Source organism: Panthera leo, chromosome D2 (assembly GCF_018350215.1).
Source record: "Panthera leo isolate Ple1 chromosome D2, P.leo_Ple1_pat1.1, whole genome shotgun sequence".
Taxonomy (NCBI): domain Eukaryota; kingdom Metazoa; phylum Chordata; class Mammalia; order Carnivora; family Felidae; genus Panthera; species Panthera leo.
This window is the reverse complement of record NC_056689.1, coordinates 74,190,568-74,207,872: the sequence shown is the minus strand read 5'-3', so window position 1 is coordinate 74,207,872 and position 17,305 is coordinate 74,190,568. Positions and strand designations below refer to the sequence as shown.

At 45.1% G+C, this 17,305-nt stretch overlaps 1 long non-coding RNA gene across 1 annotated transcript; it reads left to right on the top strand.

The window, feature by feature from the left end:
- Positions 1-574: 574 nt before the first annotated feature.
- On the top strand, positions 575-9,899 carry LOC122202466. The gene is made up of 3 exons (XR_006194682.1): positions 575-1,050; positions 5,963-6,044; positions 9,501-9,899. It is a non-coding gene; the product is annotated as an uncharacterized LOC122202466 (long non-coding RNA).
- Positions 9,900-17,305: the final 7,406 nt, after the last annotated feature.

The window sequence follows — 17,305 nt, the reverse complement described above, 5'->3', positions numbered from 1 at the left end:
TCCCCAAGGTGGAAGGAGAACTGACGTTTCTCGAACCCCCTGCTTCACGCCCGCACACTGGACGCTAAGTTACGGCATCCGATCTTCCCTGCCGCGCTGTGTGGGGAGAATCCTGATTCTTGTTTCATTGTCCTGGGCCCCCAGGAGGTGGAGAACCTCATCGTTGAGCAAGTGCGTCCAGGACTGCTTTGCCCTCCCAGCCCTCCTTGCCCTGACAGCAAATCAAGAAATTCACCCGTGCGGCGCTTGAACAGAATGGCCTTCTAGAAGCTTGGCTCTTCCAGCTGTGGACGATCGGCCCCGCGAACGGTCACCGGTTCCTTCCTCAAGGCCCATGCAGAAGGTGGGGTGTTAGGAAGGGAAATGATTTACCCCAGGTCTCCCTACATTTATTTACTTAGCAGTGGGGCCTGGTTTCAGAGTCCTGTTCTTCCTAATTCCACGCTCCTTCCACTTAATACCACCTTCCGGTCAATATCATTTACACCAGTTACAGTTGGGAGGTTGAAGAATAGCGAGACGATGTCTGAAGACGAACTCTGTCTCCCCAGCATCCAGGAGCAGCGTACGAAAGGGGAGATGTTTGCCGATGTTCACCTGCTGCGAAACAGCGTCAGTTTCTTTACGCTGCCAGCCTGGCAAACGTCAGCTGAGTCCCCGCTTGTCCCTGGGGCTCCCGTCACTGGTGGGTGTTGTGTATGTCTTCAAGTCACGTAGTTAGGCTCTAGTCTTCAGGTTTGTACTGTTTGTGTGTGTGCAGCATGTGAGAAGAGGCTGATGGGATGTGTAGCCAAAGAGAGACCACTTTTCCAGGACTGAGGTACAGAAGCCCTGCCAAGCCTGGACCTCTGGCAAAAGGATCAGAGCGTTTCAGTTGTCCGACGGCCACTCCGCCATGCCTGGTTCAGGAAGAGGGCAGCCAAATGCCAGGCTCTGGGCTGGGGTGGAGCCCGGAAGTCGCAGGGACTGTTCCCCGGGGGCGCTTGTGCCCCAGTTGGGCTCTCGGAGGCTTGTTGCTGCCAGCCAGGATGGAGTTTGCAAGACAGAGAGGTGAGCCAAGCTTCTGTTCGAGGCTTCCCTCCGTGGGCTTCCTCAGGGCTCCCCGGGGTCCCCATAACTGGCTGCCTGGCCGTACTTGGGCTCTTTGTGACCTGGCCCTCTTGGGCTGTGCAAATACCAAATACGATGATTGAAAGAAAGAGCTCTGGAATATGACAAACCCAGGTTTGATTCCTAGTCCCTTAAGTGCTGTGTGACCTCGGACAAGTTACTTAACCTTTCTGCGCCTTAGCTTTCTCACCTGTAAAATGCTGCTGATCTGGTAAGGACTGTGTGAGATCATGTATGGAAAGTGCTCAGTGCCTGGCACGTAATAAGTGCTCAATAAATAGTAGATCATTATTTTTATCAACTGGGCATGTTGACTACGTAGCGTAAAGAATATTAGGTTTACTGTTGCATAAAGAGCACAGACACTTGCTACAACAGGGATGAACTTTGAAAACATTACGTTAAGTGAAAGATGCCAGACACAAAAGGCCAAACCTTGTATGATTCTATTAATATAAATAAAATGTCCAGAATCTCTAGACGCAGAAAGTAGATTAGAGGTTTCCAGAGGTTAGAGGGAGAGGTGAATGGGGAGTGACTGCTTAACGGAAAAGGGGGTTTCCTTTTGGGGGGATGAAAGTGTTCTGGAACTAGACAATGGCGGTGGTTGTGTTACGTTTTGAATGTACTAAATGCCACTCAATTCTATACTTTATTTTTGAGAGAGAGACAGAGAGACAGAGAGAGAGAGAGAGAGTGCGAGCAGGGGAGGGGCAGAGAGAGAGAGGGAGATACAGAATCCCAAGCAGGTCCAGGCTTTGAGCTGTCAGCACAGAGCCTGACGCGGGGCTTGAACCCACGAACTGCGAGATCACGACCTGAGCCGAAGTCAGGCGCTTCACCGACTGAGCCGCCCAAGCGCCCCCATTCTATACTTTAAAATGGTTAAAATGGCAAATGTTAGGTATATTGTCCTACAATTAAAAAAAAAAAAAAAAAAAAACTGTGTAAAGCAGACATAGTTCACACATCTCTGGATTCAGCTCCCTCGTCCCCTTCGAGATCACAGATCTCCCTCGACAGTCAGAGAGGCAGAATCAATCTGTGTAGTCGCTCTAATGATTAATTTATCAGAATCAAAAGCCCTCAAATTTTAAATAGTGCTTTGTCACGTACTCACCGCAAACTACGTTTGTCACCATACTGTGAGGTTGGCTGCAAGAAACATTGTTCCCATTTTACAGGTGACAAACTTGAGCATCGTTGAAAGAAGGATTAGTGCTGGTAGTTACATACGCTGTTAATAGTGATAACATTTGGGGGCGCCTGGGTGGCTCTGTCGGGGAAGCATCTGACTTTGGCTCAGGTCGCGATCTCACACTTCGTGGGTTCGAGCCCCGCGTCGGGCTCCCTGCTATCAGTGCAGAGCCCGCTTCAGATCTTCTGCCTGCCTCTCCCTTGCTCTCTCTCTCTCTCAAAAATAAATAAAGATATTAAAAACAAAACAGTGGTGACATTTTCTGAGTTCACAGAGGGAACCGGTGGCAGAGGCCGGACTCCTGTCCTTGTTTTCTGGTTCCTGGCTCTGGGCTTTGTACATTACGCACAGTTGTTGACCGTACATTTTATATTACACGCATTACTTTAGGTTTATGTTACTCATTCATAAATGGTACTGGGTGAATGTTTATTCCTGGCTGACTCATAGGGAAGGACAGATCGTGTCTTTGTGGAGAGTTTGCATTTGGACCCGTGGCTTGCTTGACTTAACGGAAAATTACTGCCTTTACCAGGGGCCATTAACACATCAGAATGGGTGTTTGTCGAGCCTGGAAAAGTGATACGTGATGCGTGATGCTTCCGTTATTCTTTGGTCCCCAAAGACTAACTGTTGGTGTGTGTGTTTAAACACCTCTCAAGTGCTAAGAGCCCCTAATGAGTTAAATTAACAAACCATTAGGGTTAAGAATAGTGGTGTATGTGGGTACAGTGTTCCAATTATGGAGCTGGACTGGAGGTTGAGGCACGTATATACAAACACTACAAACCCCTCCGAGTCTGACGCTCTTTGACCCTTGACAAAGTGTTTCCTTTTTGTTAGTCAACCACATATCACTCCTTCGACCCGGGGAGCTAAAATTGCCATTTTACAGATGAGGACTTCGAGGATGGAGAGAAGTGTCGAGGTGTGCCGACTCAGAGCTCGCGAGGAGCGTTTGGATGTGGGTTTCGGCACCACACCAGAGAGCTTTGCTGGTGAACTCACACGCTTGGGTTGGGTTGGGGCCATACACAGCACTTGTCGCATTATTACCAACTGCCCAGAGCCCGCCTCAGTACTGGCTTGCATGTGACCTCCCATGATTCCCCTTATAGGTCTGACTTCCCTGCAGAGGCGAATCTCTTCTTTCTGTATTTGTGAGGCTGAGTTGTCTCAACTGTCTTATGAGTCCGTACTGTTACTTTCTTGTCTTGCAAAACATACGGGGGGGGGGGGTGGTTTCCACCGCATTTAGCAAAATAAACCATCTGGCCCTGGTGGAGGTTTTCTTTTCTTTTCTTTTTTTTTTTTAAACGTTTTATTTATTTTTGAGACAGAGAGAGACAGAGCATGAATGGGGGAAGGGCAGAGAGAGAGGGAGACAGAATCGGAAGCAGGCTCCAGGCCATCAGCCCAGAGCCCAATGCGGGGTTCGAACTCACGGACCGCGAGATCGTGACCTGAGCTGAAGTCGGACGCTTAACCGACTGAGCCACCCAGGCGCCCCCCTGGTGGAGGTTTTCTAACCAAAGCCTAGCTCCCCGGGTTCAACGTCAACATCGCCTCTCTGCTATTTTGAGCAGTACGGTATTAGTGGGGGCTGCTGGGTGCCAGGGGAATTTGGCTCCTTCTTAATATGTAATAATTGTCATTATCTTTCAATTACTTAACAAACAGTGAAGCATGGGGCCATGGTATTTCAAAAGAGTCTCCTGGGAGTAGGACTGGAGATTTCCAAACGTTACCCAGAATTAGCTGGGAGAGGGCAGCCCTCTTAGGACATTCCCAGGGGAAAATGCATATTATTATGTACTAATCACTCGGGGGGAGCCATGCTTATTTGCCCTTTCACCTTAAGCACCGACTTCCTGCTAAGAGAGATATAGTTAACCCAGAAAAGGATTTGGTCAGGCCCCTTTTTCTGTTCTCCACCTAGCAGGCCTACCAAATAGTTTGGCAGAGATGAAAAAAAAAAAAAAAAAAGTGAGAAGAAAAAAAAAATCAATAAAGGAAGTAGAGAGGCACCTGGCTGGCTCAGTTGGTAGAACGAGTGACTCTTGATCTCGGGGTTGTGAGTTCAAGTCCCACGTTGGATGTAGAGATTACTTAAAAATAAAATCTTTAAAAAATAAGTATGGGGGGGGGGGAGAAGTTAAATCATTTGGTGTCGTGCAAACCCAAACAAACGAAGAAAACTGGATTGGATCCCCTTGGATTCATGGTAGCTACATTCTGTTTTGGGTTTGTCAATAAGCAGGTGTTGTTAAAATATTATGAAGAAGATGCTTGGGGCAAATTAAGCAGAGCTTATTTTTGTTGAGAAATACATTCTTTCCCAGTGCAATTGTTAATGTCTTAAACAAGCACTGCTTCCTATGAGAAAGTGGGACCAAAAAAAAAAAAAAAAAAAAAGACCTTTTAGTTTTATATACAAGATTTGATTTAGATTTAATGTAGGATTGCAACGTTGAAAGGAGCTTTGGTTTTTCCGGTGGCATAAGAGCTAAAATTAAATTTGGGTTTAACTAAAAATCCTCAATGCATAATGAGGATTAAATGGTAGGGATCTGTCTGCCCATGCAACTTTTGATTTCATTTTGATTGGCGTTTTGAACACTCAGGACACAGTTAATTTTCAGGAGCAGAGACCTCAGGTACTCAGCTTACTAGCTTTGCGTGGGTCTTTATGCCAAGTGAATAACTGTGCACTTCTCGTAGAATCAAGGACTAAAGAAGTAAAGGGGAGAGGAGATTACCCTTTCAGAACCCCGATTCCCACTAAACCAAAGGCAAACCCTTTGTAACTATTGATCAGAAAATAAATCCTCTTTATTATTCTACAGGGAAACCTCTTCTCCCTCTGCTTTTCTTCAACTCTTCCTGCAGATACGTGGTTTATACAGACGTGGCATTGCTTCTCACAGACCTGTCAGTGTGGAACTCTCTGACCCTCATTGCTCAATGTTTTCCCTCTCATCAGAACAGGAAGTGAAAATATCCCAGCTGACAAGTTACACATTTCTGTGAAAAAAAAAAGTTCCAAACACTTTATCCCTTTCAGTTCACCCAGGAAGAAAGAGTAGCTATGGCAAGATCGGTCAACTCATTGACCGATAGCTCACGTGCAGTATCTTAGAACAATGTTTTTAATTCTATTCAAGAGGCAATGCTGTAAGGTACTTCAGGTTTTTTCAATGAAAAACTAGAGATTACGACTCTGGATGGGTTCTGAACACTTTTTGAGGGAACATAATTTTCCTTATTCACTCAACTTTGCTCAACTCACAAGTCTTTGCCCGTGTTTACTGGTGGTGGGGGGAGGGAGTGATGATTAGCGCATATGTTTATGTTATTTTAGTCGAAAATCCATGTGCCATTGGTAATGAATTGAAGGTTAAGCGACAATTTTTCTTTACAGCCACTCTTGTCGAATAGTCTTGAACTGAAAACTGGATTAACCTTTAATTACCCTCGACGAACTCTCAACCCCAAGACAACATTACCTCTCCTACCAGTAGCATTTGCATATACAATTTAATGAAGGAAACATCTGTTTGCATATTCGCTATCATTAATACTATGCAGATGAACAGATATTCACAATGTGATAGGCATTCGTGCTAACGTCTCATTTTCTTTCTTCATTTCTAGTCTTTCTTCCTCCACCCACGGCTGCAGCTGGATTTGGATTAATTAGAATTAAGGGCTGTCTAGAGCCAACAGCCTTGTGTAGGTAGGTGCACAAATGTCATGTGATCTGAATGCCTGCAAAGCCACATTTTATTCAAGTGGGGGAAAACACGGCTGCGTCCCACAAAATGTATACTGTATAGGCCTGTGTGTGTGTGTGTGTGTGTGTGTGTATGTACTTGAAACAAAACTATGTCTTTCCCTCTTTAATCGAAGTTAAAAAAAAAACGTTTCGTATGTCTATTTTTGGAAATACTTGCTTTCGTACACAGCTTTCCTCTCTGATGGCTATAGCGAATGCTTCCTATATGGAGTTTCACGATTTTACCGCTGACAAAGCCCTTGGAGGCCAAGCCAATCAAACCTTTATTTTCTAGCCCGGCTACAGAGATTTGTCTGCAGTCCCCTTAGCGGCTAGGGAGAGAGAGCTGAGTCTGGGGGGCCCGATCCTCGTGCTTTATGACTGAATTGTGTTGCCTTTCTGTACGAATGAAGTTTCAAGACACAACAGGAAGTGACTCTAGTTTCATAGAAATCCTATGTGGTTACCACTTGAAGCCACTTTAAAGGTATCCAGATAGGTATTACATATAGAAAATGCATGGTGTAAACACAACCTTTATCAACAAACCTTATATCTTGTACACATGTCTTGTGATTCTTGCCGATGCAAGGCTTCGATTTTTGCACTGGTCCTAAGATAATGAAAGATTCCTTAAAGATTTTCAGGGCTTTAATTTCACGGTACATTTTTCAATATGTTTTTCAATCTGAAAAAAACCCGTGCTGCTCCTTTATGCTTTTTAAAGTAAAAAACTCTCAGTTCTAACTTCATTTCACCGCCTTCTGATCATAAGCCTTGAGCCAGGCACTGCTACCTTTAGAACTTCTGGCTTCTCAGCATATGCCGTGGAAATGATTTTACAGAGCTCTTCTCCATGACTGTCTTGTCTCATAGGAATGGAGACAATTCTTGGCTTTCATTAGTGAATCTATCCTCATTAATTCAAACTAAATGATGGTGGTGGCGAGGGGGCAGCCAGATTAACTAGTGAGTACTTTGAACCATAGAAATTTTTTATGGGAATGTCCTATTCTTACTTCTATGGATGTTCTGCAATTAACGCGGGGCTGTGTCTCTAAAGGTCTTTAGGGCATTTGATTAAATCAATTGGTTTGTGATTTCATATCCATTATTTGCAGGCAAAGGTGTGTTATGAGGCTATAGGAAGTGATTTTTTCTCTAAGCATTTCACGTTCCCCTGAAACCTTACCTCCTTATTTATACACTATTCAGCTACACTATCTATAAAAATAGAATACATTTCTTTAAAAAAAAAAAAAAGGTAGAGCTAGTTCAGAGAGCATCTGGGTTATCATTTCCAAATAAATAAGATTTTTTTTAAACCATATTCTCCAAGTAGAAATGGACACGATGACGGACATAATGTGACTATTTGATTTAAAAAGGCATTTTGGGGCACCTGGGTGGCGCGGTCGGTTATAAGCATCCGACCCTTGATCTCAGCTCACGTCATGATCTCTCGGTTCGTGGGACGGAGCCCCACATGGAGCTTTGCGCTGATGGAGACTGCTTGGAATTCTGGCTCTCCTTCTGTCTGCCCCTCCCCCGTTTGCGCACGCGATCTCTCAGAATAAACATGAAAAAAGCAAAGGCATTTTGAACACCCGATGTGAAGAGAGCACTGATGGGGGGATGAGGTTTCTGTTGAAGTACAGTCATTCTGTACAGTCATTCTAGAAGCTCCAACTCCTGTTGTCTGGCCCAGTACCATTTAAACACTAGGTGATTATATCTATATCTATCTATCTATCTATCTATCTATCTATCTATCTATCTCCACACTATAAATGCTGTGTGTGAATACCTGATACACACTGTAGATATTCAACACCAATAGACATTTGTTGGGTGGATGGATGGATGGATGGATGTGGCAGCATGAGACATCCTGACTCTGTTAGCCATTTCTAGAGTCTAAAGGAGCACACGATTTCCAACGACCTGAGTACCAATACGAGTTCCAGGGCAAAGTTTTGCAAAGAGCCTTGTCACTATGATTCAAGGCTCCTAGCAGTAACTGTTTTATCACGCTTCTTGTGGGCATCCAATGTGGGTTCCTAATCACTCTAGAACCGCTTGGGTCACAGTGACAATTAAGGTGTGTGTACTGGGGGGATTTGTAAAGAATCTATGCAAAACTGCATTTAACAGATCATTCAAATTCAGAAATTAGTTCCCAGCTCCATGGGGGCCTATATATTTTTTAATTGATGCTGACACTTGTTTCTGTTGTGATTTTATGTTAGATTTGACCCATGGGTGCCCTCGTGGGTTTCTGGTCGTGTTCTAGACCCTAGGGTCTATGATACATGCTCTCAGGTGTGCTGATGTATGGGTCAGGAAGGCATTAGGAGGCGCAGGGCTCGGTTTCCCTCGTGGGATGCTAAGAGCACATCTGTCCATCCAGCGGTTATACAGGCTCCTGCTGTAACTGCACTTCACCGGCTTCTGACCTAGTTAGGTCAGAACTCCTGGCAAGCGATCAAGCTTCCGGTTGCATTAGGAAAGTGGATGCACGTACGCCTTACTGAGATGGACAGGAGGTTCTCTGGGGCAGGCCTTGGGTTTCCCTGGGCCCATCAACATTGGGGCGACACCGTCAACATTACATGGAGATGAGGAAAGAAAATGCTAGAGTAACATGTTTCGATCAAAAAGACAAGAAACAGAATAAGCATGACTAGTACTTATTATAATAGATTGAAATCAGTACATGTGTATAATCATAAATATACATACACCGGGGATGATCAAATCTCTTCTTAGGGGTGGGGATACCTGACCGGGAAAGTCTGGAGACCTGTTGTCTATGAGAAGATGCACCATATTTCCCAGGACAGTTGAGTGGGGGGGGGGGGGGGGGCTTGCCCACCTAGTTGTCAGTCTTGTCTCCTACTTCTTTCCTCCATTTCCCCGCCCAACTTTGAGGTCCCTGAATATGCTGTGCCGTGTGTCCCTCAGGGCCTTCTATCTTTTCAGTGTGGGGTTCTCTTTCCTTCTGCTTAGGGCATCTTTATTTTACTTTTTTGTAAGAAGTCTCCTGTATTTGTTAGGCAGCTTGGATCTTTCCTTCGGTGGGTGCTACCCACACCCTTCTCATGTCTCTGTTACAGCCCCTCAAGTGTATATCGCCCTTATTGTCTTTTGAGCCCCAGGAGGGCACAGATTGTTTCTCATGCATTTGTATATGAATGCTTGCTGAACGAATGAAGGAAAGAAGTAGGACTGGGAAAAATCTTCCCGGACAACTAGCTGCACCCTGTGACTCGTTTAGGTCACCGGGAGGGGTCGCTGTTGGCGCTTCCTGTAATGGAAAGAGCCCAGCTGTTGGGACTTTCCTGACACGTTTTCTCCCAATCGTGCAATCTAACCTCAGAACCTCCTTCCCCTACCCCTTCTCTCACCCACTCACAGGGGAAGGGGAGAGAGCTGGAGCCAGAAGACAAGCCAGAGCCTCTGACTATGACAAGAGGTTTTTGTGCCTGGGATACGCCGGAAGATAAAGACTGGGAGCCTCTGGCATAGTCTGTCCTTGCTGGATGGATTCGCAAATGCTCCGGGAGAAGTTGTCGCTGCCTTACTTCTTCCAGACCAGAGAGGCTGTTCTGGAACAGGCGGTGGAACATGAAAGAGGCTATTGAAAACGTCAGTGACTGGGAAACAGCAACCAACACCCACGAGCAGATTTTGTGAGGCATAAAATCACATCGCTGCTTCTGAACGCGGCCCGGCCAGGGACTCATTTGGCTTCCCTTGGAAAACTGGCTAGAAAAACGCACCGAACGAGGCTAGAGCTTTGTATTAACCATAATGTCAGAGAACGCATTGCCATTTGCCTTGACAACTTGAGTTTTTATTTATTTATTTAATATATGAAATTTATTGTCAAATTGGTTTCCATACAACACCCAGTGCTTATCCCAAAAGGTGCCCTCTTCAATGCCCATCACCTACCTTTCCCTCCCTCCCACCCCCCCATCAACCCTCAGTTTCTTAGTTTTTAACAACTCGACTTTTTAAAAGACAAGTAATTATGTAGGAGTTGGTGAAAATAAAAAAAAGGGGGGGGGTACAGACTGTCTCAGTCTCATCCTTTAAAATGGCTATTTTTTTTTTTACTTTAATTCAAGGATTTTTTTTTTTTTTATACCTTGGTAATAAATTAACATTTCAAAAGTACTTTTACCTGCTGAGATGGTTCATTCCGCTAATATGGGTAGCTCTGTGGACTCGAATAATTAGTGTAAATTGCCTTTGAATAACACAGAGCTGGGAACAACTCTAACTTGCTAAGGCTTAATGCCCCTTCCCTACAGGATGAAGAGTCCTTAATGGGGCCTGGAAAAACAACTAATACCTACAAATCAAAGGAGAAAAGCCGTTTTTGATGCATTTGTCTGAGAGCGTGAGTTTTAAACTAAATTGTTAACACTTCCTCCCTGCTGAGGGTCATGGATTAGCTAGGCTGGGAGATTCTTTGAGAATCTTTCACACTGACCAGGGGAGGTAGGGGGGTTCCAAATACAAGTGTTTTCTTAACCCTAATCCCTACCTCCCTGACCAGGACGGCTCTGCATTTCCCTCTAATTAGGTGAAGAATTAGGAGGTGGGATAAATGTGTTCAGGGTTGAGGATGAAGTGATTAGTTCACTCCAGACCATGATAGCGATTTCTAGGCGCTGCTTAGTTCCTTTCAAGATAACAACTTTTCTCTTTTTCACAAAAACGTATTCAAGCAAACCTCCAACATGTATGGATGAGCAGTGATAATTATCTCTGGGCAAACAGATTGACAAACTATTTTTACTCTCCTCCGTATTTATTTAATTTTCATAATGTTTTTATCCCGTCGAGGAATGTCTAGAAGTAGCTTTTAATCGGACCCAAGTATTATAATTATTTATGCAATCTGAACAAGATCTAATAAACTAACCCCCCCCCCAAAATGTATTCACATTTAAATGATCCTTTCAGTAAAAGGGGGGGGAGAGGGACATGTTGCTTTAGGACCTGTCTGCAGTAAAACCATTTTGACGCTTTTTCTGCATATGAATAGATACTACCTTGTATGCCTTTTTTTTCCCTCCCTGAAGATCTTGTAGATATTCTTTACTGTAGCGTAATTCTAAACTTCGGGCTGATTAAAGCAGTTACTGAATAACTCTGAACTCTGGGGGTGTTAGCAAGCTTCATCCATGATGAATATCGCAGGGCTACCTAGACCTCTAAATCAGTTTCTACATGCGAAAAACCCGGCCAGGGACCGAAAAGAACACATCATCTTTTACACGCAGGCCATCAGTTCCAGAATCGCACCCACCAAGTTTCCCCTCTGCTTGTGCCCTTTTCAGCTCTCACTTGGAGACTGAACATCTTGCCCTTTTGTCTTACCTGGTCTGAATCTTGTGGGCCATAAACAGAACCTCAGGGTAAAGAAAAGCGATAGCAACAAATGACAAAACATAGCGTTCTACCTCCTTTCGGAGAGCGTTGGAAGGCCCGAGGCATGATTCCCCTTGGTTCCGTTGGGAGGCTGGTGAAAGGCAACGATCTAATGGTGACCTTTGGGAACAACTTCTCCCCATTTCGTCCCCTTTGGACGTTCATCTCTGAGGATTAGAAACGAGCCAGAGCAAGATAGAAGGGAAAAGTGAAACTGTATAGATGCCTGCGTCCCCACCTCCGGGTTTGAATTCTGAGTTAGCCTCAGGAAGGCCCATCAGATTATTATTATCACTATTATTTTAAACCAAGCTTCTTTTAAACTGCATATGTTTTCCTTTCCAATAGTACAAGTAAAATATCATGGCTGGTTTAAGGTATGATGTCTGCATAATGCCCAATTGCGCTGTATAAGACAGATCACACTACATTAGCCAGGATTATGTTGCCTCTTGATCTTATCAGCTTTGCTTCCTACGCTACGAAAAGATCTAACACACTGCTGGTTAGCAGTTTGGCTTAGACAATCTCCACAGTCATCCATCACTGTCCCTGGTTAGCAGGAGGCATTAGGCACAAAGCTAGGGGACATGACGCAGCTGACAGGCTCTTCCCAAGCCCACTCTCTAATTTCACATTTACAAGGCTCTTCTTATGCTTGTCCTTCCTTCCTAGTGAAGCTTTCTTTTCCTTCGTAAGAGGAAATCGATACCCTTCGCCTTCTGAAATCTGATGCAGACTGTTGGACGTCTCAATCGTTTGTTTGCTTGTTTTTAAGTCCTTAACAACTGTAGATAAGAGACGGAGCAAATGTATAAGGTAAAATATAGTCCTGAGCTAAAAAGAGGGTAGTAAGTCAGATGCCCCAGGGAGAAGAAACTAATTAGTAGATTAAATCTGACCAATCCCATCTTCTGGATAAACCCCGGGCCCACAGTGGGAATCCTCCGCAGAAAGAGTGCGGCTAGTGGCGCAGCTGGGACTTGGCGTTTCGGTTTTTCATCGAATTTGGGATTTATTCCCAACTTCTCCATTTCTGCTTTAAAGTGGCTCTTTTACACAGCCCCAGGAGTTAGCGAGGACATCTGGATTCCGATCCACTCTAAGTCGGAACAGAGGGCACCAGTCCACCAGTGACGTGGGCATCATGGACAGCCTCATCCGGAGACGGGAAACAGCACGAGACCGGAAAACAGAAGCCATTCCCCTATTTGTGGTCACAACCTGATCGGATCGAGCATTACTGGGGCCCCCAGTAGAAATATCTGTGCGTCAAGTAGTAAACTTGATAATTGTAAGAATACATTTAATGCCGCGGGAGAGAATGCCAAACCAGAAGATTAACATTTCTGTTACATAATTACGAGTTCAAGGAGTTCAGCCTCTTATCACTTTACGGTGAGTCTAGAAAAGTAGGAGTGATCCTCTTTAAGTTGTAATTATTTAAGTGAGATGTGAGGTCCGGCGGCCTTATTCTTACCCTTCCGGGCTGGCAGACGTTGGTGTGCAGAATCGGTGCGAGAAGGCACAGCACACCATCACAGGGAGACATGTTTGATTATTCTTTAAAACCAACTAAGAGAAGTTAATCTCATTGAACTTCTTTTTATTCAACAAAAGAGTTGGATGTTTCCAAGTCTAATGTGACTATGATGTTCATTAAATGGACTTCTTTACACCTTTAAATGGATTAACGGCACACCTTCACAGTCTAATTATTATACATGTCATTCAAAAAAATCACAGATCTAATTCAGGGGATGATAAAGGCCTTTCTTTTACAACTCTCGGAAAGACAGTGCAGTAAATGGATTTGATTTTTATCTGTGTCACTTTTTTTTTTTTTTTTAAAGGGCACACGTTGCTTCTAGGAGGTAGGAGGGGAGGACGGTACTGAATGTGCAGAGTTTTTCTGCCCTAGTAATTTTAGTTTGGAGATTTAGGAGCCCCCCATGCCGGACTCGCTTGCCCTTCTGGACTCGCTGTGCCAGGTACCTTAGGGGTTCCTCCCGCCTAAGCCTGCTCAGCTAATGACTTCAGTCTGTCCAAGACAGCTCGTAGTCAGATAAGCGATAAATTATGCACGGCCCCCTTTTAGTCTTAGGCCTTTGGGGCTTCTCGGAGTTCCTTTACCAGGACCTTTCTTGAAAGCAAGAGAAACGCTCTCACCACGCCCCTAGAAACAGCAGTTCAGTTAACACGTACACATCCTATATCAACTATCTTTGGACCTCTACTTGTCTCCTTTTTTTTTTTTTTTTTTTTTTTTTAATCGGGGGCACATTAAACTTGTTGTACTCTGGCAGTTCGTTGGTGTCCCAAGGATGTCACAGGCCTTGCTTGGCTCAGGTGGGTACAGAATGTTCTAGATGCTATCAGAAATAGGCAGGGACATTTCTTTCCTGAGCATTCAGCCTAAGAGAGATTAACATGTAATTCTGTAAGTCGAGAAAGTCTCTAAATTGTCCATAGGAGAGGGGTTAGAGCTGGCGATCTGGTTAGACGTTGATTCTAGAGGTCTTGCTTTGAGGTTGTGCTTGCTTAGTGAGCTCTCACCCTATTTTTTACTCATGTCGTATCTTATATGGAGTTGTTTTGGAGTGGTAGACGGAGATGTGGGGGGAGAAATGAAGCACCTGTCTTTCTCTTGGGGTCATCGCTGGACATCTCCCAGTCCGGGCTCCTCCAAAGGAGGCTGGAAGGGGGAGGGGGACCCAGGCTGGGTCACAGGTGGGAATGTAAAGTGTGTCTTTGGAGCATCCTTATGGCGTAGTGGAAGGAACGTACACTGTGTCTGTACTACCGGGTGGGAAGGCCAGCGCTCCTGCATCCAGAGATGTGAGTGGCAACAAGTTACTCACCCTCTTTAAGCCTCAATTTCCTTATCTGTAAGCAGGGATAATTATACCCATCTTACCATGTTCTTGTGGGCATTTAGAAGCAGTAAATATTTGAAGGGTCTAGCACAGTGCCTGGCACACAGTAGGTGTTCAATAAATACAGGTCGCTGTGTCCTTCCCTATCCTCCCCCTCTCCCTTGCTCCGTGCCGCATATTAACCCTCATAATCAGTCTTAGCTAGGTCTTAACCTCATAAAGTATAACAGCTCAAAGCCTACCTGTGTTAGAGGTCTTTGCGTTTTGAAAGGAAAATCCTCAACGATTCATTCTAAATCCCCAGGAGCAGTGGAGCGATCGCCAGCCTGGGTGGTCTTTGGGCGGATGGAGGCTCTGTTGGGATGGGCAGAACCACACCACCCTCGATTCTCACAGCCAGAAGCCCCACTTCTGGCTCCCTGGTCTCACTCACGTCCGGTACCTGGAACTCCGTCTGGGGGCTGCCCCGTGTGTGACTTGGTCCGGATTGTGAGCGAGGCTGGTGTGGTCCCGGGCTTAGCACGTGCCGTCCCCAAGCCTGAGCTCACACATGGTGCTCCTGCCCCCATCTCTGCCAGCCCTCTGTTCTCCTTTGTATCTGGCATCCCCCAGGATTTGGCAGCAATGGGTGAGGTTACTCTTAGAGATGCCTGTGCTGAGACAGAGAACTTATAAATCATTTCAGTCCCGTGTTGTACCAACATCGACGATCGGAATTAATTACGCCCTAAACCAGAAGAAATTGTGTTGCAAAGAACCAACATTAGCTCGGAGACTGTAAGCCTCTCCTTCTTGTGTTCTGAAGCAGCACGAGCAGGTACCTTGAAAAAGCAAACATCAGCCCTTTGTTTCGTGTAGGTCCTGTGTCCTTGTTTCCAAACTAATAAATACTGAATGAGTAAATAATTTTGTTTTCTCTTTGCGTTCTAAAGACTGAGTTGTATTTGGCCAAGTAACTTGGGGAGTATCATTAAATACTTTTCAAATCGTGCTTTCTCTAGGACATATTCTGCTCTTGGGAAACGTCTACATATCAGTCTAGAATGGGGAGATGGGATGTGAACCTAACTCTCTGGAAAAGGCCCCTCAAAACTGAGACTGTCCACTCCCAGGAGAGTAATCAGCAGTGGGCAACACCTATGGTCCATTCATTCATTCACTCGCTTATTTGTCTTCTCGTTAATTCCAGAGGGGCCCGGGATTCCAAGGTGTACAATGAAATATCAAATTATAGGAGTTAAAAATCTTACCCAAACAAACACATTTATACATGATAAAATGCCAGAAAATAATTTAATTATAAAAATCTGATGTCAGGATATTTAAGAATAGAATTCTAATATTTTATTATATATATATATACATATATATGTATATATATATATATACACATACATATATATGTATATATCTATGGATGTAATATCTAATAGCATGAATGTGTGATTTCATATATATAAATAATATGCAGGTTACATAGGAGATGATGTTAATTCCAAAGGTTTATACTCAGTAGCCAGAAAACATAGATTATTACTTCAAGATTTTTCTCTACCAGGGCATTCTGTGATGATTCCATTTCCATCTTAGATTTACTTAATCAGTGAGATAAGAAAAGTTAAACAACCTCATTATATTTTATGTTAATTTTGTCCCCGGCTTATCGGGGAATAGAAAACATGCTTTGATTTGCACTTATTCAGAGGCCTGACATCGGCTCCAGCGCTTGGGAGGGAAAGGATCTTTGTTCAGGAAGTTACTTATTGGACAATTAACATGTGGAAACTATACCAAACAGTATGTGAGAATGGTCAGTTCATGTTGAATTTCCAAAGGGCGGAGGCTCATTCGTCTTACAAGACCATGACAAGTCTTGCTGATGGAATAAATGGGATCATTGTGTTTCAGTCTCCAGGTAATTATCAGAAATGAAGCTTCGCGAAGTCTCCCCTAATGGGGCCACCTGTCACCCTTCAGTCTTTGTATATAATGGCATTTTGTTTCTGAAGACCCGGGCCCCAGTTTAGCTCTTCCAAATGTTAGGGACCGTGTCCTGATTTCCCCTTGTCTTGCTGTGATGAATAGATACATTTTCAGCTGGTTCCCCACCCTCCACCCAACACGTGACCCTGCGTGTCCAGAGTGCCTGTGGCAGGCGTGTGAAGCTATAGCAAAGCCAGGCGTTCCGCCGTCGTCGCTTGCCCATCGGCGGACTGATCGCTGAGACATCCGGAAGGGGGGTGGGGACCGTGGGTGTTGGGGGGTGATTTACTCACCGCCGCCACGCCCACTCCCTTCCCCTCCCGGTCACCTGCTGCCAGCTGCTCTGGGCTTGTGGTGGCTGCAGCAGGCTGTTGCGGAGACCCAGGGCAGGCAGGCGGTGGTGGTCAGGGCCCGGGGGTGGGGGGGGGGCGGGTGGGGGGCTTCTGGCACGTTGCTTAGGGCCTCAGCCAGAATGCCCCCACCACATCTTTTCTACTGATAGGCCGGCAGCGTGTACCCAAGGCTTTTCCTCTGAGGCTGGACAGAGAAGGGAAAATGGCTCTGGGGTCCCTTGTGTGACCCACAGGCTCTCACACCTGCTGCTCTCTGTGGATCTCGGCTCGACGATTCAAGACCTATTGCGACCAGGGTATTCCGTGTCAGCCCTATTGTCATCACGGATTTGTGTGATGTGCCAGATACTGAGAGCTCAACGATCTCCCTATATTTTGTGTTAACTTTGTCCTGGGCTCATCAGGGAACAGAAAACACGCTTTGATTTGCACTCCTGCAGAGACCTTTGTGCAGGACAGGACTCATTGGACAATTAACATGAGGAAACTATACCAACCAGTATGGGAAAATGTGCGGTTCGTGTTGAATTTCCAGAGGGCACAGGCTCGTTCTCCGCGTTCTCAG